Source organism: Chlorocebus sabaeus, chromosome 26, assembly GCF_047675955.1.
Source record: "Chlorocebus sabaeus isolate Y175 chromosome 26, mChlSab1.0.hap1, whole genome shotgun sequence".
NCBI classification, from domain to species: Eukaryota; Metazoa; Chordata; class Mammalia; order Primates; family Cercopithecidae; genus Chlorocebus; species Chlorocebus sabaeus.
In genome coordinates, this window is record NC_132929.1 from 41,868,476 (window position 1) to 41,896,041 (window position 27,566).

General features: G+C 48.2%; 1 protein-coding gene and 1 pseudogene across 10 annotated transcripts in view; both read right to left on the minus strand.

The window, feature by feature from the left end:
* The window catches only part of MEGF11 (multiple EGF like domains 11), a 380,349-nt gene that overhangs the window by 337,591 nt on the left and 15,192 nt on the right, over nt 1-27,566 (minus strand). The gene's annotated exons all lie outside the window — the stretch shown is intronic.
* On the minus strand, nt 3,022-3,916 carry LOC103245456 (large ribosomal subunit protein eL8 pseudogene; annotated as a pseudogene).

Below are 27,566 nucleotides of genomic sequence, written 5' to 3' on the forward strand. Positions count from 1 at the left end.
AGATGAGGCCAACCCTTCGATTTATGGATGAAGAGACCCAGAGAGGGGAAGCAATATGTCCAAGTTCACACAGAAAGACGGTGGCAGCATCAAGGCTAGCACTCCTCAAGTGTCCAAACACTGAGCACCTACTATGTGCCAGGGATTCTTCCAGATGGTAAGGACACAGCAGTGAACACCACAGACAAAATTCCTGCCCTCGTGGAGTTGACAATCTCTAACTCAGCCTAACAGAACTTTTTGTCTGATAGTGAGCTAGGCCTCCTCCTTTGTGCTGATTAGTGTTTGCATGATATATCTTCTTTTCCATCCAGAAATGGAGTTTTTTTTTTTAATAGAGAAGGGGGTCTCACCATGTTGCCCAGGCTGGCCTTGAACCCCTGGCTTCAAACAATCTTCCCGCCTCAGCCTCCCAAAGCACTGAGATTACAGGTGCAAGCCACCACACCCAGCCTTGAATTATTTATTTTTATTTAATTTGAATTTAAATAACCACACGTGGCCAGTAGCTACCACATTAGACAGTGCCGTTTCAGAGGATTCAGCTCAGCAAGTGTCTCCCGCTGCCAGGAGCTAAGCTGACCAGCACCTCCACGCAGGGCAACACTGCCAGTGACTATCCCAGGGAACTTTCAGAGGCCCCAAGATGGCTCCTCAACCAGAGAAACCCACCGCCTGGTGAGGAAATGGCCACTGACCCTTCTCCTGAGACCTCAGAAGCAGTTAGTTAGATATGCCTAGGGAGCAAAGGAGACTGAGAATGAGCTGGCCACTTTTTTTTTTTTTTTTTTTTTTTTTGAGATAGAGTCTCACTCTTGTTGCCCAGGCTGGAGTGTAGTGGCGCAATCTCGGCTCACTGCAACCTCTGCCTCTGGGTTCAAGCGATTCTCCTGCCTCAGCCTCCTGAGTAGCTGGGATTACAGGCCTGCACCACCACGCCCGGCTGATTTTTGTACTTTTAGTAGAGACAGTGTTTCGCCATGTTGGCCAGGCTGATCTCAAACTCCTGACCTCAGGTGATTCACGCCTCGGCCTCCCAAAGTGCTGGGATTACAGGCATGAGTCACTGTGCCTGGCCAGACCAGGCCACTTCTGAGGACAAACTTCATCCCTGTCCTTGCTGTAGGTGGTTTCTTGCTCCCAGCCTGGCCCCCAGTTCTGGTCCTCATGCTACAGGGGAAATGACTCTTGCAATGTGACCTGGGAGGTCTTGAGCAAGGGGCAAGCCCTCACTTTCCCGGCCGAGGCCTGTACAACAGCAGCTGGAATGACACAGCAGAAGAAAAACGGGCAGGCCTCCGGGAGGAGAGAAGTGGTGGTTTGATTAATTGGGATTACTTATAGGTAAAGCCAGCCAGGTAGGATCCATTGCTGCCAAGGACTGTTCGGGCAGAGACACCTCCTCTCTCCTGGAAGCTCCCACACACCCTCCTTCTCACTGCATTATCTTGTGCGTGTTTATTTGCCGTCTCACCCCAAGATCGACCTCTCCTCAAAGGAACTCAGGATGCTGTGGGCACCCGTGCCACACACAGGGCACAGGCTGCCCCTTCCTCCTGCAATAACACTGCACCCAAGGCCCAGCTCAGAGCTGGAGAGAAATGAGTGTGTGTGGAAAGAAGACGGGGGTAAGAGGAGAGGAGGGGGGAATAGGGGAGGGGAGGGATGCAGAGAAAGAAAAAGAAAAAGATTACTACCCTAGGTCAGCAATGGTCCTGCATGGCGAGGGCTGAGGAGCAGGAGGGAGGCAGAAGCACATGGAATACACAGGGAAGGGGTCCTGATGTTCTCTTTATCATGAACCTCTCATCTGGAGCTCTAGCGCCTCCTCCTACACACTCATACGTGCTCTCTGCAGCCCTCTGCATTAAGACCACAAAGCTTAATCTGAGTTCTAGTCTCAGTGCATTTTCACTTTTTATCTGCTGAGCTCTTGACAGTATCCCAGCATCTTTACCTTCCCTCAGCCATCGCTTTGTATCTTCACATTGATCTCTTAGACCTGAGCTTAGAGGGCAGTAGAGCTGTGAGCCCAATGCAAGCAGTGGGAAAAAGAGGAGGAGAAAGAACTGAGAATGGAAATGCCCCCAGAGGGACCACCTGAGCCCTGGGAACCTCCACATTGCACAGAGCACACCTCCACTTTAATTTACACGTCTTATTTCATTTTCTTACCAAATAAACTGTCACAATAACACAGGAGCTGATTCAATTCAAGCAGAGCTGCATAGATCACATCAGAAAATGACTGACAGTCTTGATGCAGAAATTGCATTAATCATGCAGACAAATAAAGTGTGAAGACATACACTCAGGATCAAGGTTTTGTCTGTACCAGAGTGTACAGTTGACCTGGAGCTCCCCACCCCCAAAAATGAGGCATCAGCACAGGTCTGAGACAAGATTGAAACGGGGAACAGGAGGGTCAGCAGAGTCGGGGGCCAGGAAGACCAGTGGGTTGGGATAAATAGTTCAGTGAACGTTGGGAGGAGATGCTCTCCAGACACCAGGCCATAGCCTCCACCTCCACTGGCAGGAGGGAATGAGGGAGAGCAGCCTGCACCCTGAGAGGACCTAGGAATGGCTCCACATTGGAAATTCATGGCAAATTGCTCCTGTAATTTACTGGTTCGGCTGGAGAAATGCATCTTTGAACTTCAGTGAGAGACTTTGAAAATCATTCTCAACTGAGGCTCTCCAACCCGTCTGAGATGAATTAAAGGAAATTATGCACATAAACCCCATAGATCAAGGGGACACCCACTCTCCTTCAACTGCCTGCAAGGTGATTAGACAGAGTTCATAGCAGAACAGGCACTCAGGCTGGAAAAATAAAATAAAATAAAATAAATTTGAAATGCAGAGATTGATGGCTTCTGTCACAAAGTCTCTCCAAAGCCACAGGCTGTAAATTGAACATTGATGCTGAGGCAAAGGTGATAGCTCAATGGCAGCTGTTGGCCTGGTGGAGTCTTTGGGGGAAGGATTCCAGATCCCTCTTTTTTTTTTTTTTTTTTAAGGAAAATTTGTATTTTAATTATTTTTATGTACAGAAAACTCAACAGTGTACATTTAACCCAGTTTAGTGGCAAGTTCTTTAGCTTTTGCCTTTTCGAGCTTGGCGATACGAGCCACAGACTTGGGACCCAGGACGTTGCCGCCCCATTGACGGCAGATCTCATCGCATCTGTCGTTGTCATTGGTCCTGATAACTTCCACCAGCTTAGCCAAAGCGCCTTTGTCTTCCGAGTTCACCTGTGTGAAGACGGCAGTGGTGCAGGTCTTCCTGTGGACTAGACGTCCCAATCTTGCCTTCCCCTTGATAATGCAGTAAGGGACCCCCATTTTAAGACACAGGGCAGGCAAGAAGACAACCAGCTCGATGGGATCCACGTCGTGTGCAGTCACCACCAGCTGAGCCTTCTTGTTCTCCACCAAGGTGGTGACGGTGTTAACTCCTGCTCGAAGGACAGGTGGTCTCTTAGTGGGGACGTCCCCTTTGCCAGCAGCTTTCTTCTCAGCCGGGGCCAACGGCCTCTGCTTCTTCTCTTGCTTTGTCTCTGGTCTGTACTTGTGGGCCAGCTTAAGCAGCTGAGTAGCTGTTGGGCGGTCCAGGGCCTGAGTGTACTGGTTAATGGCAGGAGGCACTTTCAGCCGCTTATAGAGGATGGCTCTCTGCCGCTGCAACCTGATAGAGCAAGGCCATTTCACAAAGTGGGTGAGGTCTCTTTTGGGCTGGATGTCCTGTCCAGTGCCAAAATTCTTAGACCTTTTCTCAAACAGGGGATTCACCACTTTCTTGGCCTCCTGCTTTTTCACGACAGCAGGGGCCGGAGCCACCTTCTTTCCCTTGGCCTTCTTTCCTTTCGGCATCTTGGGCAGCGGGAGGAGAGAGCCAGATCCTTCTTAAAATTATGCACTGTCCAAGCTTGGGGGACTGCAGCCATCATGTAGGAAGATCCACATCCCAGGGAAGTGGCTGTGGTTCTTAAGGATGCCCTATCGTTGCCCCAAGAAGGAGACATTGAGGCACAGAACTGCAGAAGAGTCAGGTCACATACAAACTCCCTTCAGCCAGAGATCTTCCTAATCTGGGTCCTGAGCCTCTCACAGTGGCACTGTGCCCAGTACCCTGCACACAGCTGGTACTTAGCCATGTTTGCGGAAGACAAGACGTTTCCTGCCTTCCAGGGCCCTGCTGAGCAACTCACCCCAACCTCCACCTTCTCTGGCACAGCACAGGTCCCAGGCAAACCAAAGAAGGGAGGCAGCAGAGAGGCAAGTCCTAATGCTGCTCAGACCCTGGTCCAACCTGGAAGCAGCTGACAATCAGAAGTACAGAAATCTGGGCTAGATTTTCTAACACAGAAATGGATGTATCTCAGGCTGGGGTATTTAGAGGGAAAGGAGGAGGAGGGATGTGCTGAAGGCTACAGTATGCTGCCCAGATCCCCCTTCAGGACTGAGGCACTTGTTCCCAAGTCACTCTCTAGAATTACCCTCAGCCACAGAGAGCCACTTGGCTCAAGGATACACCCCAAACCTGAAGGCAGCCACCTCCAATGCCTGGTTAGTTGGCTAAAGGGAAGAGGTGCTTTCAAAGGCCTGGCCCTCTTGTCTCAAGGCAGGGCAATTCTGCAGGGCTATCTGCAGAGCACCCCGTGGGACTGGCTGAGGCCTTGGTTGCAACTGCATTGCAGCCCAACTTCTCTTTCTGCTCCCTTTGCTTCCTTCACTTCCTCCAGGTGTTGATACCAAGGGCACTCCCTACAAATCTTGCTGCATGAAATCTCCACCTCAGAGTCTATTTCTCAGGGAACCCGACCTAAGTCAGGGGGCATGTCTAGAACAAGACAGACGATCATGAGCTATCCACAGATGGTGCCTCAGAGACCAGCTGGTCCAACCCTCTCCTTTCACAGATAAGGAGCCTGGGACCCAGAGAGGGAAAGTGGCTAAGAGAGAGGGTCCATCTGCACAGGGGCAGCCTCCAGTTCCCTCTCACACAGACTAGGCTTAGCAGGAAGATGAGTGTGGGGATGGGCCTCTTTGGATGTGGTGTTTAACCAACACCTGCTTCACAGAAGGGCAGCTATGTAGCTGAAGCTTGTGACGTGAACTGACTCCTCACTCCTCCCAGGTACAGAACTTGTTATTTGATGTTGAAAAGACCCTCTGTATCCCCCACAAAACTGTGGGACTTTCTTTGTAGAGGCAGCCAACATGCAAACATGTGTTCACATCTTCCAGGTCAGAAGTACCTGGCCAGGAGATTAATGCACAGGAAAGGGAATTTTCGTGGCCAAGATGGAGACAAGCCCTGATGTTGTGGGTACCACAGAATTTGGGGTGACATGAGACCCCTTGTTTCATCTAATCCCTCATGTCAGACCCAAGGGGACCCACAGAAGGGAAAAGTTTTGCCTCCGTCCACACAGCCAGTCCCTGGCAGAGCTGCTTCGAGAACTCGGGCCTCCTGACTCCACACTTTCCCAGGAACCATCCAGAAAGCTGAGGCCCCAAGCATCCCTCCCCAGAGAGAGGCTTGGGCCTCAGATGAGTAATGGAGAAAGGTCAGGTCCCTGTCCCTATTCACCCCAGCTTCTCTGTTATTTTGTGGGAAATTCGGTGCCCTGAAGCCAATAACTTGCTGGGTGATCTCTCGGCAGCTCTTGGCACATCTCCCCAGCATCCTTCTCAGAAAAGGGCACAAGCACTGCCATTTTACAAGATTTATTGGAAGTCTCTTTCTTTCAATGAAGGAAAGAGATACTTTTATTGGTTTCGGCTGGGTTGTTATAGTCGACAATCACCTCTATGTCCCCAAAACTTAAAAATGGGGGAAAAATCACCCAGCATTTACATCAATGTGGTTCATCCCTAGAGGGAGATACATTAAAGAAAGGAACAAAATGAAAGCTAACTGATGAGTTGCCATTTTAAGACACTCGGTTCCATTAAGCTAAAAGCCTGTTCCCAGGACCACAGCAATGATCCCCAAATGCTGCCAACACACCCGCATGCCAGGGCAGGGCTCGCAGGGCCTTCTGCCAGGGCTCCCCAGCAAGTCATCAAGCTCTAAAAGCCAAGGAAGAGACCCCTGCAATCTGCCCCCGAACCCGATTTTCCCATTTAGGACCCACTCCTCTGATCCAGGCTTGATCCCTGTGGCACCCAGCCAATCAAACCCTCCCTGCTCTAAGGAGTTTCACGTGGAGATGGAGGCACTGGAGCAGGGATGAAGGTTTTACTGCCAAAATGTGGAACTTTTGTTTTTAATTGTTTGCTTGCCTGTCCACTTGCTTCACAAGAGGTGGCCACCAGGGAACTGATTAAAACAAAACAAAACAAAAAAGGTGGCCCCTAGTGGGAAGCCAGGGCCTGTTTTGGCACTAAGTAGCCTCAGTTTTCTCACCTTTAAAATAGAATGCACTTGGACCATGAAAACCCGGATGTTAGCCCCCATCTGTTGATGGCTTACAGTGTGACTTCAAACCAGTCCCCCAGCTTCCTTGGGTTTCAGCTTCCTTAGCAGTAAAATCAGTCTGAAGTGCCTGTTTACCCCACCACACTGAAGCTTAAAAATGTTGGAAGAGAAAAGATAGCCTTTCCAATAAATGATATCAGAACAACTGGATATCCACAGACAAAAAAAAAAAAGAACCTTAACCTAAACCTTATCTACACATAGAGACAGACACATAGATATGTCTATAGAGAGAGATGTAATGTTTATATATTTAAATTCAAAATAGATGGTCTTAAATGTAACATGTAAAACCTTCTAGAAGAAAACATAGAAGAATATCTCCTAGGGCAAAGAGTTCTTAGACATGACACCAAAAGTACAATCCATAAAAGAAAGAATCAATAAATTAGAGCTCATGAAAATTAAGCGCTCTGCAAAAGACATTGTTAAGAGAATGAAAAGACACTACACAGAGTAGGAGAAAATACCTGCACATCACATATCCAACAAAGGACTTACCTCCAGCTGCATAAAGAACTCTCTAAACTCTCCAGTAAGAAGTCAAAAAGTCTATTTTAAAAATGAGTAAAACACTTGAACTGACACTTCACCAAAGAGGACATACAGATGGCAAATATGCACATGAAAAAAATGGTCAACATCATCAGCCATTAGGGAAATGCAAATTAAAACCTCAATGAGATCTCACGCAGAATCTCTTATCAGCATGGCTGAAGTACAAACGCCACCACACCCAGTCCTGGCAAGGTTGTGGAGAAACTGGATCACTCATACATTGCTGATGGGAATTTGAAATGGTATAGCCACTCTGGAAAACATTTTGGCAGTTTCTTAAAAAACTAAACATGCTTGGCAAGTGGCACTGGTGTTCAAAAAATAAACAAAACCAAAACAAAAATGCATCTACCATACAACCCAGCAATTGCACTCTTGAGCATTTATCCCAGAGATAATCTCATGTTCACATAAAAACCTATATGAGAAAGTTTATAGCAGCTTTATTTGTAATAGCCCAGATGTCCTCCAATGGGTGAATCGTTAAACAAGCTGTGGTACATCCATACCACGTATATCAAGTTGAATAGTGTTCCCCCAAAATTCATGTTCACCCAGAACCTCAGAATGTGACTTTACTTGGAAATAGGGTCTCTGCAGATATCATTAGTTAAAATAAGGTCATACTGGATTAGGGTGGGCCCTAAATCCAATGACTGGTGTCCTTATGAGAAGGCCACATGACGACCATGTGCCAACAGAGGCAGAGACTGGAGCAGTGCATCTCCAAGCAGCACCAAGGCCTGGGGAGAAGCAAGGAGGGATTTTTCCCTAGAACCTTCAATACCTTGATTTCACACTTCTAACCTCTAGAACTGTGGGAAAACAAATTTCTGTTGTTTTAAGACCCCCGCCCCCCGCCACCTCCCGCCACGTGGTAGTTTCTTATGGTAGCCCTAGAAAATGAATACACCATGGAATACTACTTAGCAATAAAAATTAATGAATTGATGGCACAACAATCTAAGGAATTACACTGAGTGAGAAAAAACCAATCTCAAAAGATTACTGTATGATCCCATTTATATGACATTCTCAAAATGGCAAAATTAGAGTGATGGAGAACAGATCTGTGGTTGCCAGGGTAGGAGGAAAGGAAGGGTATGACCATAAAGGAGTAGCACAAGGAGGTTTTGTCGGGTTTTTTTTTTTTTCGCTTTGTTTTGAGACAGGGTCTCACTCTGTCACCCAGGCTGGAGTGCAGTGGCATAATCTCGGCTCACTGCAGCCTTGACCTCCCAGGCTCAAGTGATCCTTTCACCTCAGCCTCCTGAGTAGCTAGGACTACAGGTGTGTGCCACCACACCTGGCTAATTTTTTACTTTTTATAGAGACAGGGTCTCACTGTGTTTCCCACACTGGTCTCAAACTTCTGGGCTCAAGTGATCCTCCTGCTTCGGCCTCCCAAACTGCTGGGATTATACGCATGTGCCACCATGCCCAGCCACAGGAGTTGCTAAGAGTTTTAAATCAGCAATTCTGATTGTGGTAGTGGTTGTGTAAATTAATGCATATCACAAAATTCATAGGAATATATACTTCCCCCAAAAAGTGAGTGCATGTAAAGTGAAATGTAAGTAAGGGCTGTAGTTTAGTAAGTGGTATTAATGTGAATTTCTTGGTTTTGGTCATCATCAGGGTGAAAGCTGGGTGAAGGGTACCCAAGAACTTTCTACTATTTTTGCAACTTCTATGTGAGTCTAAAATTATTTCAAATTTTTTAAAAAATTTTAAGTATAGGGAGGATTCAACATGTTTTATAAAAGTAAATTTAAAATGTTACCTTTCAAAGTTGGCTCCCGGCAAGCTCTGGAGTCAGATAGACCCAGGTTAGTATTTTGGCCTTATTACATACTAACTCTGTACGTTTGGGCAAATTACTCCCCTTCTCTGAACCTCAGCTTCCTTGCATGTAAATTCTCACACAGGAATAATGACACATGGTGCACATATTACGTATGAGATAATATAAGCAACAGCACCTGAAGCAATGGCTATAACATGGATGGTGCTAAGTAAATCTTAGCTTCCGAATTTACCCAACCAATGCAACTCCTCCTCTTTGTTCACTCACCTGCCTTGTATTTTATTCCACCCTTCAAGGTCAAACAAGGTTCTCCTGGGAACCCAGGTTCCGCCAGCATACGGGCCTTCCACGTCTCTGCATCTAGGCCAACATAAAGACTGGGCTGCCCCTGAAGCTCAGATCATGCACTCTGGATCCCCAAACAGGCTCTGCAAGACCATCCAGCCTTCAGAGTTAATAGGGTGCAGCTAATAACTACCCCCTGCTCTAAGACCCCATTTATCATCCCTCCCTTCTTTCCCTTCTCTCCTCCATCATTGCTCTAGCACCATTCCAAAAGGTCTTGCAAGCAAGAGTCACTCCTTATGAGTGCAAAAACACTTACAAAGCAGTTTTTACACATGTTTTAAGCCCCAACAAGACCCTGGCTAGAAGCAGGGCAAGTGTAAGAACCCCAGTTTTCCAAGTGGCAAGAGGAACACTTTGGGGAGGCGGATGAGGAACAGGAAGGAGGGAAGGGAATCAACACAATTAGTCATCTGCTGTGGGCCAGGCACTTTATTTTCCTTCATTTAATTCTTACAAGACTGTGAAGTAACAATCATTAAATCTCCATTTTGCAGACAAAAGAGCCTTAGTTCAGCAAGACTGTATAACTCATCCAAGGACACACAACCAACATGGGCAGAAGGGGGATCCCAAGACCCAAGCCTCCTGACTCCAAGACAGGGCTCCTTCCTTCACACAAAGCACAAGGACCATCAAGCTCTCATTTATCCATTATCAAGGAGCAACTGGAAACCATTCCTTCTCTGTGGAGTCTTCCTGAATTGTCTGCACCCATGAGTGCCCTGGGCCCAAAGACATGAGGATCTTCAGATGTTCCTCACTCTACCTCCCCAAAGGACACAACACATTCATATTGTGTCACGTTTCCACCATAAACATGGAATTCCCTGGAGCTCCTTTGCCTGCCTGACGCAATACCACCACCATCCCTCCTCAACCTCAGCCTCTCTGTCCCTCCCACAGCTCCTCCAACTCTAGAGAGCCAGATTCTGTTCCATATCCCACAGAGTCAAGGCTGGAGTGGCTCTCAGAAAACACTCCAGAGGACACTGAGATCCACAGAGGGGAAGGTGCTGGCCTGAGTCCCACGATGGGATAACAGCCTGCAGGGACCAGCCCCCAGGCCTCCCAACTGCATTCGGTACTTCTGTCTTCCTCTCTGCAACTCTCCTTAGAAGGGGGCTGCCTGGGTCACGGGCTCACAGCCATTCCAGCATGTCTGCCTCCCTCCCACACTCCTGAATCTTGTCCATCCTTCCAGCCCCAGCTCAGTCCTGCTTCTTCTCCCTTGAAAGCTTTCCAGATTATTCTAGCCTGCAAGGGTCCCTCCTTCCAAGGACAGCTGCTTCTACCCTCCGTTGCCCTTGGTATCTACAGACCTCACATAATTTCACAACCGTCAGGGGGCCTCATTCACCCTTTGCAGCCAGACCACCAGCTCCTAAGGACTCAGATCATACCACCCTCCCCACAGCCCTGGCACAGCTGAGCACTTAGAAGGCAGAGAGAAGTGGGGAGGGAGTGGGGACAGACCTCTCTCTATTTGAGCATATGTCTCTCCAAATTCTGTCCATATTTTGTCTGATTTGTGGGGGACTCCCTTATCTTTTTCCAAACTTTGTGGGATTTAACATTTTCCCCTAAAGAACACTCTAACAAGATCTCTCTTTGTACTATAATTTTGCCTAACAACCCCCTGAGAATTAAACTTTGGGGTAAAATTCCCCTTTTAAGTTGAGACGTGCTCCCTTTGTGACTAATTGAGATGCCACGATCAAACCAAGTCTTCAATCCCATTAAATAAAGCCACATAAAAGCTGCCCCTGCTCACAGCACTTTCCTGATTTCCTCAAGCTGGCCGGCAATAAGTATTCCTAATTGTGCTTGTTAAAAAGTGGATTTATGAATCCCAATTAGGCTGCTTGCACTTACGTGGCAGCAGTTTTTCAATACCACCAAACCTCCCTTCTTCCCAAGATGAAATTATTTTTGGTGGGTGACAGGATAATTACTAAAACATAAAAGGACCCACCCGGTACCACAGCAGCAGCTTCAGCAATTCTGTTAGGAGGCCTTGAGGACAAGCAGGGTTTTGATGGAAAATTTAAACCCAAGTTGAGCGTCTCCAACTCCGTGATCCTCAGCACACAGGTATATCTCCTGGCTCTTTCTCCTTGGACCCAGTACCAACCTCCAGATGCCCTGCCTCGCCATTCATCCTGCTCCTGATTTCCCAGCTGCTCTCCAACTATGCCTTGGGCCTTCTCCAGAGCAAATTCTTCCACTCAAAAGGCCTTTCCTCAAACCTACTCTCCCCCATCTCCCTTGAAGTCTCAGCTCAAATGGCCTCTCCTCCAGGAAGCCTTCCTTCCTTGACACCTGGTCAGATGCACTCACCAGCAGCCACCCACAGCCTCTTGCACCTATTGCTGTTCAAGCATTTACTGTATCTCTCTGACTCCTTGTGTTTGCCTCCTATACAATTGTGTTTGTCTTGTGTTCGTCTCCTGCACAATTAAGGAGCTATAAGGCTCCCAAGGGCAAGGACTAGGTCTCATTCATCTTGGTTTCCCCAGTGCCTGGTATGTAGTAGTCTGGCTCATTCATTCATCTTCTGAGAACCCAAGTTTAAAATGAGCAAAGGATCTGAACAGACACTTCTCCAAAGAAGGTATATAAGTGACCAATAAGCACATGAAAAGATGCTCAACACCACTAATCCTCAGGGAAATGCAAATAAAAACCACTTTGAGATAACTTCTTCAAACCCACTAGGATGGCTACAATCAAAAACTCAGATAATAACAAATGCTGATGAGGATATGAAGAAATTAAAACCCTCATAGACTGCTGGTGGGAATGTAAAATGGTGTAGCCACTTTGAAAAACAGTCGTGCAGTTTCTCAAATGTTAAACATAGAGTTACCATATAACCCAGCAATTCCACTCCTAGGCATGTACCCAACATAAACGAAAATATGTGTCCATGCAAAAACTTGTACATGAATTTCATAGCAGCATTATTCATAATAGCCAGGAAACAGAAGCAAACCAAATATCTAACAACTGATGAATGGATAAATAAAACGTGCTATATCCATAAAGTGAAATATTATTTGGCAATAAAAAGGAATGAAGTACTAATAACTAGTTCATGCTACAACATGGATGAACCTTGAAAACATGCTAAGTGAAAGAAATCAGTCACAAAAGACCATATACTGTATGGTTCCATTTATATGAAATGTCCAAAACAGGCAAGTCCATAGAGACAAAAGTAGATAAGTGCTTGCCAGAGGTTGGGGGAGGGGACATGGGGAGTGACTGATAATGGATATCGTTTTACTTTTTTGGGGTAATTGTGGTGATTATACCACAAAATTGACTGTGGTGATGGTTACATAACTCTCTGCATATACCAAAAACCATTGAATTGTACATTTTAAAATGGTGAATTGAGAGGTGGGTGGATCACTTGAGGTCAGGAGTTTGACATCAGCTTGGCCAACCTGGTAAAATCCCATCTCTACTAAAAATACAAAAATTAGCCAGGCGTGGCGGCACATGTCTGTAATCCCAGCTACTCGGGAGGCTGAGGCAGGAGAATCACTTGAACCCTGGGAGGCAGAAGCTGCAGTGAGCTGAGATGACGCCATTGCACTCCAGCCTGGGCAACAAAGCAAGACTCAGTCTCAAAAATATAAAAGAAAAATGAAATAAAGTAAAAAATAAAACGGTGAATTTATGGTATGTGGATTATATTTCAATAAAGCTGCTACAAATCTTTTTCTTGTTTTAGTCATTTAGGCACTCACTATGTGTGGAGGGTGTGGGTTCATGAAGGACTGAGCCCCAGTGGCCTGAACTCCTCCTGTATATCCCCCTACTTGGGGTAGCTGAGCGTTGGGTATTCTTCCACTGCTACAGCCTCCCTCAAGATGTCAGCCCCCTGCTTGGCCCAGGAAGGACAGTACAGGTGACTGGCCTCTTTTTTCGATCAGTCATGATGGGGGAAATTTAATCAACAACAGGACACTTTGCTACTTCAAGACGTAATATAATGTAGTGGTTAACTGCAGTCTCCAGAACCAGACCACTTAGCATCAATCCCAGCTCTGCCTATTACTAGCTCTGTGACCTTGGACAAGTTACTTCACCTCTCTGAGCCTTGGTTTTCTCGTCTGTAAACTGAAAGGGTAATAACATTATCTACCTCATAGGGCTGATGTGTGTGTGGATAAAAGGAATTAATGCATATAAAGTATCTGGCCGAGCACAGTGGCTCAGGCCTGTAATCCCAGCACTTTGGGAGGCTGAAGCAGGTGGATCACTTGAGGCCAGGAGTTCGAGACCACCCTGGCCAACATGGCGAAACCCCAACTCTACTAAAAAACAAAGAAACAAAAAAGCTAGCTGGGCATGGTGGTGCATGCCTGTAATTCCAATTACTTGGGAGGCTGAGGCAAGAGAATCACTTGAACCTGGGAGGCGGAGTTTGCAGTGAGCCAAGATGGCACCACTGCACTCCAGCCTGGGCAACGGAGTGAGACTCTGTCTCAAAAATATATATATTATATATTATTATTTATTATATATTAGATATTTATATATAAAGTATTATATAAAGTATATATATTTATATATTTTATATTTATATATTATATAAATATATACACTTTATATAATACATTTTATATATGTATAGCTCATATATATATGTATATAAAGTACCTGTCATAGCATAAGTGCTATCCAAAGATTAACTGTAGTATTTCCCTATATGGGGGAGTGAATCTCATTAATTGGTTTAGTGATGGGCAAGGCTTACAAAATGCATATTCATCTCAATCAGCACCCCCAAGCACTCATTTCTCCTTGAGTTGCACTGTTCTTTCCCCCACCTTCTCTCCCCTTAGTCCAAGCATGCCAGCCGCTCTCCTCCTGGGAGGAAGGGTCTTGCTGGAGAATACAGGCACAGGAAAGAATCAGGAAAGAATGCGGCATGTGTGGTCTGGCCATTCTCGAGACCCTAAGACAAGGAGGCAGTGTGCAGCAAGGCCCAGGCTGGGCAGAGCAGCCAGCCAGAAGGGCCCGGCCCTGCCATCTGCTCTCCCAGCCAAGGTGAGTGGCCTGGCATGGATTCACACTTGGTCATGGCCCAGCACCTCTACCAAGTGCCCATTAGGGAGCAGAGCCAAGGCTCAAACCTGCAAGAGCCATTTCCCATCATGGGGAAGAGGCAGCAGCCCTGCCCGAAAAAAAGGTCTCTTCAGCATGCTTGCCCACTGCCCACACTCCATTTTGCCTAAGAGTGGCAATAAAAACCAGCTCTCTGCCCAGAAAGGCAATGGCTGAGGATGCTGTTCTCCCTAGGTAGTATGGCTTTCATGAGCCCCAGTGAGGAGTGGGGAGACCAGCGCTCAGTGGGTGGTACCATCCTGTACCTTACCAGGCTCCTTAATTAGGTCTGGAAAATTCGAATGCTTCCTAATGATGCCCTTTGGAGGCAGAAACCTAGTGGGCTTAACCCATCTGGTCTCATCTGGTGGACACACTCACACACTGGCATTATGTTTACAAGCACACGCTCACATATGGTCCTGCACACTTGAGCACACACATGCACATATAAACAGCGTACATGCATACACAATCCTAGACATATGCACAAACCCCCATGCACTCACACACACATGCACACTATCATACACATACTTGCATGAACACATATATATTCACATGAAGGCATATGTTTACAAGCACACACTCGCATAAGATCACACACTGAAGCATGCACACAGCACACACCAGCTTACGTACATACACAGGCACATGCAAACATGTTCATATGCACACATTCACTCCCACCCCATCACGTCCACACCCACACTCACACTCACATGAACACACATACATACAGCAGCCCCTGATCCACGATTTTGCTTTCTGCAGTTTCAGTTACCAACCACAGTCCAAAAATGTTAAATGGCAAATTCAAGAAATACACAGCTCATGAGTTTTAACTTGCATGCAATTCTGAGTAGTGTGATGAAATGTCATGCCCTCTTACTCCCTCCAGCCCGGGACGTGAATTGTGCCTTCGTCTAGTGTATCTACGCCGTAGATGCCCCCTGCCCATTAGTCACTTAGTAGCCATCTTAGCTATCAGATCGACTGTCAGTGGTATCTCAGTGCTTGTGTTCAAGTAACCCTTATTTTACTTTTTTTTTTTTTTTTTTTTTGAGACAGAGTCTCACTCTGTCACCCAGGCTGGAGTACAGTGGCATGATCTCAGCTCACTGCAACCTCCACCTCCCAAGTTCAAGTGATTCTCCTGCTTCAGCCTCCCAAGTAGCTGGGATTACAGGCATGTACCACCACGCCTGGCTAATTTTTGTATTTTTCGTAGAGACAAGGTTTCACCATGTTGGCCAGTCTGGTCTCGAACTCCTGACCTCAAATGATCCACCCACCTCGGCCTCCTAAAGTGCTGGGATTACAGGCATGAGTCGCTGCACCCAGCCCCTTAATTTACTTAATAATGGCCCCAAAGCACAACAGTAGTGATGCTGCCATATTGTTATAATTGGTCTATTCTATCATCAGTTATTGTTAATCTCTTACTATACCTAATTTACAAATTAAACTTTATCACAGGTATGCACGTATGTATGCATAGGAAAAAAAATACTCTATATAGGGGTCGGTACTGTCCACAGCATCCACTGGGGGGGCTTGGAACATGTCCTCCGAGAATAAGGGGTGACTACTGTATACTTACACCCTCACATGGACACACAAACACACACATGTTCACACACATCCTCCCACACATGCACACTCACACACGTACCCAGAGGCAGCCTTCCAGCCCGCCGGGGCTCCAGGCTCTGCCGGGAGGACAGGTTGCAGGAGGCCAGCAGTCAAGTCACAAGATGGTCCTCCCATTTGCCAGGCTCTTTTCCTCCTTCAGAAAATCACAACCCGGACGGATTCCCAGGGAGGTGGTGTGAGGCATGGAAACACAGGTCCACAGAGACCTCTGAAAAGCCTCGTTCTGGAAGACATCTCTAAGGATTACCGTAGCTTATGGGAAGGACTAGGTAGTAATGTTGACAGCATGGGAATATCTTTGATTAGGTCAATAGAAAATACGCTGAGTTCATGCAGAACTCCTTCCTCCATTACCTCACTGAGTCCCTGCTGTGCTGCTTACTGGCGGGATCATCCTGAGCCTGTTTCCTCCTGGAGCTGCCGTGAGGATTAAACAGGATAACACATGGGAATTGCTGAGCCCAGTGCCTGCCACATAGTAAGCTCCAGTAAATTACACCTTTTATCTTCAGCATTATTATTAATATTGGATATTAATAGTAATGAATCTCATAGCAATCCTCTGAGGTATTATTTTCCCCATTTCATACAAATGAAAACAGAAGTCCAGCACTTTAAATGATTTGTATCCAAGATCACACAGCCAAGTGGGAGAACTGAACTTGGGCCTTCTTTCTAACGCTAGGAATTTCTTCCACTTCTCTATGCCCACCACCCACCCACATACCTGCTTCTCCCAGCTTGTCAGCATCTCCTGCAGAGAGGGCAGGAAGGGAGAGGAGAGGAGAAAGAGAAGACAGCACCTTTCTTCCCCAGTTCAAGCCGTGGAAGTGCTGGGCTTCTGCTGTTTGGGACATGCCCTGAAATGGATGTTATCTTATATTTCTTTGTCCCCATTCCGCCAGTGGTCCCCAGGGAAGCGCCATCGCAGTCCACTTAGACAGTAGATCCTTTCATGCTTCAGACACCATCTTCTAAGACTAGCTGGGGTGCTCCAGCTTTCCCATCAGACTCTACCACCTCCCCTCTCCAATGACACCTACCAGGGCATCTAGGGTGAGGCCACAGAACACCCAAGCCCAAGAGCTAGTCCAAGTTCCTATTCCCGCCCTGGGCCCGAAGTCCCCTTGTGACTATGGGCAGGTCACTTCCTCTCCCTGGACCTCGGTGTGCTCTCTGCCAAACGAGGGGGTGGAAAGGTCCTTTAAGTTTTAACCTTCTCCAGGGCTGGGAAGCTGCAGAGAATCTCAAAATCCAAGGCATGCTAGTAGGGAAGATCCTTCAAGAACAGGGGAGCTTAGTAAATCATATCACAGCAGGAAGGCTCTTCAGAAAACACCACACACAGCGGGTGTTCAAGTAGGAGAGTCAATAAAGAGACGGAGCCCTGCCCGAGGGCTTGTGAAGCCTTGTCCCCACCATCAGGACTAGGAGCCAGCCCTCCACAGCCAGCCAGACCCGCTCTTCCTCCTCCACTAGGTTTCCTTTTAGAAGGAAGGCTTCTGCTTGTGAAAGGCTATGGAGCCCCAGAGAAAGAGGCAGCCGGGGAGACGGGGTGCCCATGCACGCACGCATGCACACAGACACAGAGGAGCCACACCCAGCAGGACGGAAAACCAGGCCAAGAGGCCTGCAGGGGACGAGTTCTATAGGCCCCAGACCAGCGTCCCCACACAGACAGAACCATCTCCTACCACAAGCCAGCAGAGGGGTCAGGACTCATCACCTTATCACACTGTTGCCAGTGCTGGATGGTTTCCACGTGTTTCTCCAGAGCTTCTCTCCACGCTTCCCTCTGCTCCAGGCCCAGGAGGCTGACAAGCATGGGCTTCATGTGAGGAGGCCCCCTTGATCTCTGGCTTCCAGTTGGGTTGGGCAGTGGGGCACCCCACAGGATGTCCCAGAGCTGGAGAAGGCTGGGCTGGGTCACTATGATTTGGCTGCCTCCAACCCAGGAGGCCTTGCTCCTGTCACAGGCAGCCTCTTTACACAGCACCCTCTCCAAGTCCCTGCAGACCTGGGGGTAGTAACTGCTCCCCACTGGTGCTAGCATCAGGGTGCTGCACTACCCTTTGCTGATTTTCCTGCACTCCAGCCTCCCCTTTGTAAATGGTCCCTTTATTAAGCACTCATCAAATTGCCCGGCTTGTGTTCACCACTTGTTACCTGCCGGGATCCTGATATATCACTCAAGAAAAAATGTTCTTAGTCAAATAATGATGACAAACCCATCATGAGCAGAAACAACAAAGTCAAGCAGAAACAAATTTTGGGCTAACTGGCCTTGCAGCCTCTGAGCACAACCAAGCTCTCTGTGGTATGGTTCCCCAGCCCCAAAGCCCACCAGGGCCACAGCAGGACTGTCCACAAGCCCCAGGCTCCCCGTGGGCCACGGCGACCTGGATATACACATGCCCCAGCTGAATGGGGAGGCCACCACTCAGCTCCCTCGACTGTTGCCAGGCAGAAATGTGGGCCTGGAGTTGCAGATCTTCTCCAGGAAACTGGAAATACATTTTTTTAATGTAAAATCTTCTCTTGGCTCACATGTTTTCAAAGCAAAATTCCAGCCAAACTTATCGGTAGCCAAGAGAGAGCTGTTTGTTCCCCTACAAGTTACAATCTGGGACTGAAATTCCATCTCCTACATAGACAATTCAGTAGGATGACAGCTTTCGTGGCCCTTCCAAGGCTGCACACTCTGAATCTCTGAGTCTCTCTCTGCTCTGGGGAAGGAAGAGGAATGGCAAGGCTCTCACAGGGAGGAAGGACCCTTGGCAAAGCCCAGACAATAGAGAGAGCTGGGTAGCAGGGAGCAGCCAGGTGGAGGGCCCCAGGACAAGGACACAGAGCTGGCCAAGATGGGAAACTGGAATTTAGGTGATTAAAACCAGGAGGCCCCATTGGACAATGCGGTTGGCCTCAGCAAGGCTGGGGTTATTCTGGATCTGTTTGGTCCCAAGCTCTGTTTGTTTTGAGGCTGCAGCAAATTCTGTCTGAAAGTGGCAGTGGTGCGAACTTCCTGTCCTGTTGGGAAGTGCTGGCAGCAACTTTACCTCCTACAAGAGGGGGAGATTCATGTCATTCACCAAGGCCCAGAATCTGTCCTCCTTAGGACTACCGCATCACTAGGGTTTAGGCGGCTGTGTCCCAGAAAGAGCATCTCATCCCTCCAGCTGCCTCCAAGCCCAGGCCCGGAAAGGGCATCTCATCCCTCCGGCTGCCTCTGAGCCCAGGCAAGCTCGCAAACTAGCCGGGTACAGGGGAATCTCTCCAATGAAGGAAAGCCTCCGGCTACATACTCCCTGCCTCCTGCTTCTCCCCTTCCCTGAATTACTCCAGAACTGCCTGCTCCCTTGTCTGGCAGCTGCCCACGCTCCACCAGGAGCTGTGAGACCGTTTTTCAAACCTTCTGTCTTACCTCCCCCACTAGACTATAAGCCCTCTGGCAGCAGGGCTGGGTTATAAAATGTATTTCCCCTCAGGGCTCAGCCCAGCTTCTTACAAATGAAGGTCTATAATATCCACATTACTGGGCATTTTTGGTGATGTGACTAGAGACAGTAATAAGAAATTATAAGCATCCTAATAATGATGACAGATGCCTTACATCTGTGCAGCACTTTGAACTTTAGGAATAAGAATAATAAAGTTAATAATAATAATGATAGATGTCTTACATTTGTACAGCACTTTGAAGTTCTCAAGGCACTTTCATAGACTTAATTTCACCTCATCTTCAAAACCATTCTTGTAAAAGGGGGGGAGATGAAACAAGATAAGCAAAATGCAAGTAATTGCTGAAGCAGGTGATGCAGATGTGGGAGTGCGCTATACTGTTCTCTCTACCTGGGGTCTCCAAAATTCTTCACTGTAAAGAGTTTTTAAAAACCCACTCTAGTATGTAGGTGATGGAAGACGCATTATTCTCATCAATATGTTCTAAAGCTGAAGAAATGGAAACCCAGAGAGGGGGCTTGGCTTGTCCAAGTCACTCAGTTTGTGTGGACCCACAGAACCAGAGAGGGAGCATTCCCGTTCCTGGCCAAGTGGTCTCCTTCCTACAGAAGCCTTGTCCAAAGTGGGTTCCATAACACCACTTCCATAGGATGTTAAAGGGGTTCTATAGAAACTAAGATCCCATGGTTAAATAAGTTTAGGAAACACTGGGTTAAAGAAAGCAATCAGGTCCATTTCCCACAGACCTTTTGGAGACTTTATAGAACATTCTGCAGAACCAGTGTTCCACAGAATGCAGGCTGGGAAATGCAGGCTGCATCAGACCTGCAGGTAAAGGGGAGCCCTACTCCACACCCCAACCCCCACCACCTCCCAGGGCAGGGCTTTCCAGAGAACAGAGCCCCGGCCAAGTGAAGTCTGCATGAAGGGATGTGCTGCAGATGAGCCCTGCTGGGGGGTGACAGAAGTAGGACACATAATCTGCCCCGGGAGAGGGGACTGTTATACGGTGTGATACAGCCTCTAGATAATGGTGTGGTCAGAACAGGAGTTGTCAAAGATGCCAAGAAGGCACATGAGGCCCTTCCTGGCCCTGCCCTCCAGGCTCCCAAATTACATCAGGGCTCCACAACGTTTCATTCTGGAGAAGGGAGAGGAGCTGTTTTTCCTACACAGGCTACCCCTGAGGGCTCTACGGAAACAGATGCTCCAACCCTCTCCTGAGCCATGAACTGAGCTGCTGATTCAAACTCCCGCCTCTCCTTTCCTTGCTAATCTTCACCCCTGGACCCTTTTGTGCTCACAACAGCTTCTCTGGCAGCTTCACAGGCCCTTTGGGTAGCTATAGTGATGCTTAATCACTAACGAAGCACAGGTTTTTCCATCTTCCTCTCCACCCTTCTCCCCCTCAGTAGTGAGACCTTGAGTCATGGAAGAGCAAGTAAGAGAAAAATACAATTTGCTTTGTGGAAACTGGGAATACATGTGTTTATTATCCTCGAACAACAACAACTAACCCTCACCAAGCCCTTACTGTGTGCTAGGCCTTGTGCTGAGTGTTCACCCACTCTCAATCCCCACAACAACCCTACAAGTTAGCTTCTATTTTAAGCCCATTTTACAGATGGTAAAACTGAGGTACACAGAAGCTAAAGGATTTGCCCCATATTACCGAGATGATGAGTGGTTGAGCTGAGCTTTGAACCCAGGTGGGAGGAGTCCTCAGACACTGCTCAGAACCCCTCCATCAAGCTGCCCTCGGCAGGCAGCCTAGGCCAGGAGCCTGCAGAGCCGAACATCCCCCAGAGGCAGGTCTCAAGAGTCAAAGGTGGCCCTGAGGCAGCCAGCCTGAATGCACGAAGACCTACAGGCTGTAGAGACCTTCTCTGGCAGCGCTAGCAACTTCCCAGACCCATAGCTTCACCATTTCCCATCATCTCCTCTCCCCACTCCCAGTCCTGGCCACCAGCCCTTGGGAAACTTTTATCTACAGCTGGACCGGCCCCAGTCAAGGCAGACAGTAGGATCTGGAATCAGCTGTGCTGCAAGAAATTCAGCATTCCAAGTCCCCGGGGAACTCTAGACAGCCTTGTGCCATCTGAGCTCTGCCCCTCTCTTTGCTCCTGGCCTGTTGGCTTCCTCTAAAATCCTAGGCTCCTGCCTCATTTCCCAGCTGGCACTCCAGAACCTTAGGGTCTGAACCCTGGCCTTCATTTTCTGCTTCATCATATCACCCCCAAGAGAACAGACCCCGCTCCTTATGCCTCCAGTCTCTGATTAGGGTCATGCACCAAATGAAATGAGTGCCTACAACGGAAAAGGAAAGGCAAGGAGTTGTATCGTGGCCTACCATGTGCCAGGCCCTGTGCCAGCCAGGTGCCACACTTACCTGCCTTAACTTACCCAACAACACTACGAGGTGAGTAAAAGTATCACCAACTTACAGATGAGGAAACAGAGGCTCAGAGAGGTTAACTAGCTTCACGAATGTCACACTACTAGGTGAGTGGAGGACCCTAGTCTGATATGAAAGCCCAGGTTACGAACGAAGATGCCACAGGGCTATGACAATAACAACACCACCTCAGTTTCCTAGTGTTAACAAAAGGCAGGTGTGACCCTAGAGAAGACAATACCGTGTCCATTTTCCACAGCACTGTTACCCAAACAGGTTAAGCAATGTGCTCAAATCACTGGGCTGTTCATAACACCAGCACCTAGCATAGTGTATACTATGTGCCAGGCACCCTGCTAAGCACTTAGCATACATGTCACATTTCGTTCTCACAATGCTATAAGAAAGTACTATTATTATTATTTTGTTTGTTTGAGACAGTCTAGCTTTGTCGCCCAGGCTGGAGTGCAATAGCATAATCTCAGCTCACTACAACTCCCACCTCCCATGTTCAAATGATTCTCCTGCCTTAGCCTCCCAAGTAGCTAGGATTACAAGTGCCCACCACCACACCCGGCTATTTTTTGTATTTTTAGTAGAAACAGGATTTCATTATGTTGGTCAGGCTGGTCTCGAACTTCTGACCTCAAGTGATCCGCCCGCCTTGATATCTCAAAGTGCTGGGATTACAGGCATGAACCACTGCACCTGGCCAGAAAGCACTATTATTATTATTATTCTCACTTTACAAATGGGGAAACTAAGGCTTAGCAAGCTAAAACAAACTACCCAAAGTCACCACAGCAAATATCTGTCCAGCAGCCATACCATTTCCCCATTCCCCGAGTGCCCCACTTCTGTCTAGGTGCTCACTTCTCTCCAACATGACTCAGGGAAGCATGACCCAGAGAATCTTCCTTACTCTGACCCAATCGTGGCAGTCCCTTTCATCATGCTAGTGATTGGCTTAGGAAGGAGCATGTGACCCAGTTCTGGCCAGTAAGATATGAGGAATGCCTGTCAAAGGTCTTCTGGGGAGAGTTTCCTTGCTCTTAAGAAGAGATGTCCATTAAGAGAGACAGGCAATGCTTTGTTCCACCTGACATTGTCATTTCTTTCTTCTTTCCTTCCCTTCCTTCCCTTCTTTCCCTTCCTTCCTTTCCCTTCCCATTCTTTCCCTTCCCTTCCCTTCCCTTTCTTTATTTCTTTCTTCTTTCTTTCTGATGGAATTTTGCTCTGTCACCCAGGCTGGATCTCAGCTCACTGCAACCTCCACCTCCCAGGTTCAAGCGATTCTCCTGCCTCAGCCTCTGGCTAATTTTTGTATTTTTAGTAGAGACGGGGTTTCGCCATGTTGCCCAGGCTGGTCTCGAACTCCTGACCTCAAGTGATCCATCTGCCTTGGACTCCCAAAGTGCTGGGATTACAGGCATGAGCCACCGCACCCAGCCAGACATTGTTATTTCTGAATTAACGACTGGAACTACAGCAGCCATGTCACCACCATGAGGCGCTGTTGTGAGGATGTGCTAACACACTGAGAGGAACAACCAGAGAGGTGGAAAGGACCTAGATGCTTATTATTTAAGCCTCTGATGTCATGCTTTTCTGTTACTTGCCGCTTAACTGATATAGCCAAAGAGAATGTCAACTTCAGTCCTCTGGCTATAGACTCAAAGCTAGACCGTCCAAGCCCAGAGCAGGTATCCATAGGTTACGCTGAAGACTGGGTATCAGGCTGTCAGACTAGACAGATCCAGGCATGGTTCCACCTCCTTGACCTTGGGCCCACCTGGTTTACCCCTACACAGAAGACACAGGCCAGGGCCTAGGCCCAGCCCCACCACCCAACCCCGAATATGATCCCTGAAGGACAAGGATCCCAGCCGGGTCCCTACAATGGAATGCAGATGTCCTACAATAGAGGGAAGATCCTGGAGCCAGGCTCTGCCCCTTGGGAACCAAGTCTCATTTCATTCTCCATTTCCACTGCCTTCCTCTGCTGCTGCCCCATAAATCTCCAGTTTATTAATCCTTTACACGAAGCAGTCGGTGCAGGATCCTGATTTACTCCCTGTTCATAAAACGCTGAGAAATTAAAGATGAAAATTACCCAGAAGGACACCGAGCCTCCAGTGGGGAGTCCCAGAGCAATCCCTGGCCCTGAACCAGGTCCTCTCTGCCCTTCCCACCTTCAGAACTCAGGATCTGGTGATGTCATTTCATTGTCCTTATCCCACAGGAAGCAAGGGGCTCTTTCCTATGCTTCCACACCCTCCACCCCTACTCTGCACAAAGCAGGAGGGGGGCACCATGCTTTCCCTGAAACCCATTTCAGAGTCTCCTATTTTTTTGAAGATTTTCATCTTCTTAAATCCCTTGTGCCACACATGGAGAGGGGTGGGGAAGGTGCAGAGAATCAAGTTGTGAACAAAAATTAGGGAGCTGATTAAAGCAATTAAAAGGTCAACATATAGCAGGGCAAGGTGGCTTATGCCTGTAATCTCAGCAATTTGGGAGGCTGAGGGAGGAGGATTGCTTGAGTCCAGAAGTTTGAGACCAGGCTGGGCGATGTAGGGAGACCTCATCTCTATAAAAAATTTTAAAATTAGCTGGGTGTAGTGGCATGCACCTTTATTCCCAGCTACTTGGGAGGCTGAGGTGAGCGGACTGTTTGAGCCTAGGAGGTCAAGGCTGAAGTGAGCCATGATGGCATCACTGCACTCCAGCCTGGGCAACAAAGTAAGACTCTGTCTCAAAAAAAAAAAAAAAAAAAAAAAATCAAAATCTATAACAAATCCAGAGACATGGCCAAGAGGGAAACTGGAAATTGACTACCTACCCAGGGGTCTCAACTGCCCAGGATCATCCTCATTTCTCAAGCCTCTGAGCAACACCACTACACCCCAATGCCTGCCAAAACCCTCCAGGCACTCAGAGCAGTGATGTTCTCTAAACTCCAGAAGAGCCTGGGTCCTCCTACAGAATCCTGGAAGTGTCTCAAGATTGCCCAGGCTCCCACATCTCACAGTCCACCCCAAAATTGCCGGGCAAATCCTACCTCTTCCCCACAGGTCAAGGAGAGCCACAGGCAGACATCAAGTCTCCATATCAAGGACAAGGACTATCCTGGTTCAGGGTGACAACAAATCTTTAACCCTACTACATGCCAAGGACAGCACTGGGTACTGGCTCCCTGTTTTACCAAGTCCCTCCTCCTGAAGCTCTCGCTACAGTTTTGAGGTTGTGAGGCTGTAATAAGTACAGAGAGTCAGGAGAACAGAAAGGCAAGTCATTCAGCCCACCAGAGGGAGGGGAGTTCAGGGAAGGCTTCCTGGAGGAGATGGTGTCTGGGTTGAATTGTGGAGGATGAGTAACAGTCAGCCACACAAGGAAGGTAGAAGGGTGTTGCGGTCAGAAAACAACATATGCAAAGACACAGAGGTGTGACACAGCACTGTGTGTTCTGCAGGAGGGAGGACCAGCAGCAGCTTGGTGCTACCCACACATCAAGTGCAAGGTGGATTATAGAGGATGGGGTGAGGCTGCTGGGCCTTGACTCTGTGCTAATGAGTTTTGACTTTATCCCGAGGGCAATGGGAAACCGTTAAAGGGTTTCCGACAGGCAGGGACATGGTCCAGTTTGCACTTTAGAAAGATCCTTCTGCCTGCCACAGGGAATGTGGACTGGGGAGGGAAAAGACATCACAGGCAAAAAGGAGGGAAGGCCCAAGCCAAGGCAAAGGATTCCTGAGCAAGAAACAGCTCTTCAGTCTGGGGGCACAGGCTGGGTCCGCCCTCAATACCCTTCAATACCACCAATGCCATGGATAAAGTCTGGATGGGACAAGGAAGAATGAGAGGGCGTGCTGAGAGTTTCATGGGAGTGTGGAAATGGCTGTGCTGGAGGGAAGAAAAGCAGCTTGAACCCTAATCCTCTGGCCCAGGAAGGGTCCCCAGTGAGCCTCCGTGCCCCCTGGCTGCGGTGGCTGTTTGCAGGCAGCTTCCTGTCCCCACCTCCTGCTCAGCATCCAGCTCCTCTGCCTGTCCGGGTTTGGGGTGGACACAACCCAGTTCATTTCCTCCACACCAGAACAAAGGGGCAGAGGAGCTGAGCCAAGATGGGTGGCCTGCTGGAACACCCCGGGAAGAACGAGACTGCTGTCCCCACCATTCCAATCTCGATATTCACCTCAATCATTCTCAGGCCCCTCCGTGTGCCCGGTATGTGTCTCATGCCACTCCCTCACCCAGCACCTCCTTCCCTTGTCCACTGGCAGCACCATCAGGCACCCCCGGCTGTCGGCATCCTGGTGCCTGCATGCTGACACCCATCACACCTCGTCACACTAGTTACTGTGTCTGTCCATTTCCACCAGACACAGTGCCTCCTCCAGGGACCACGTTATCTTCATCCCCAAGTCCAGCGCTCTCGTGATTCACAGGAGGACCTGGGTGAAGCCTGGATGAAGAAACTCCCAGGTGGACTCTGGAGTGTGGTTTCTTCTCATGGTGTCTTATCTGCCAGAGAAGGTGTGTCCCTGATGACTGTGGGGTCCCACACCTTGTCTCCTTCCAACTCACTCCCCCCAATAAAAGACCACCTAGCTGCCAAAACAATAGCCTTAAAACTGATGGTCTCACCATTTCACCTCCAAGTAAGGACGTTAGCAGCACGTTTCAGTGCCTAACGTCTGCTGTTACCTCTAATTCTCAAATACTCCCGCAGAGTAGTGACTATCGCTGCTGTTTTAAGGGGTAAGAAATGTCAAGCCCGCCTTCCAGGTCCACTGGCCTGTGGAGAAGCCTAAGATTATGACTTTGGGCAAGTGGGGTTGCCTCTCTGGCCTCTGTTTCCCTATCTGTAGAGTGGAATAACAAGAGGACCTCCTTCCTGGAGTAGTTTGGGAGAACTGAATGAGGAATCCTTGAAGACGCTGGCGTGTGGCCATCTCCTGCCAGGCCCAATGCTGTCTGGAGCATTTCCTGCCTCCACCGCCCCTTCCCATGGATGGCCAGGAGAGGACTACCCCTGAATGATAAGTGAACCAACAAATCAATCTTTTATCTAGGTGGGAATAAATTGTAACAGGAAGCTTTTGAGGTTGGTATCTTCTGTGGCATTAGATGTATTTTAATATCATTAATTATGTATTAAGTGTTTGAAAGGAAAAGACAGCAATATCCTATAGGATGTATTTGCATGGTAATAGAGGATTGATTAGATGCAATATCTATACTGAGGCTACTGGGATTCAGGTCCTGGGGCTTCACAGTGGCGGTAAATCACAGCCACAAAAATCTCTGCAATAGTAAATAATAGTATCCGAATTGCTGGAGGGACTCTCAGCGCCTGCTGATGAGAGCTGGGCCGCCGCCCAGCCCGGAGGGTGTGAGTAGGGCCAGCCCTGCATCTCCACTGCTGGGAGCCCAGTTTTCTGGGTGGGAAACCCCCTCCCCAGCCCACCCTGAGCTGAGCTAGGCCAGAAACACCTGCCCACCCCAGTCCACAGATGCCCCAGAGAAAGGCTGGAAGCTGCTTCCTAAACCTGGAGTTTGCTAAAGGCTTTTCGGCGATTCCCTTGGGGATCCAATGCTCGAGTAAAAAGAAAATGCACGTGTTGCTTCTCAAACTGTAGGTCGTGTGCCCCTTTCAATGAGGAGATAGCGAAGGTTGGAGGAGACCCACACACACACACACACACTCTTGGGGAGATGAAGGCCACCAAAATCCCTGT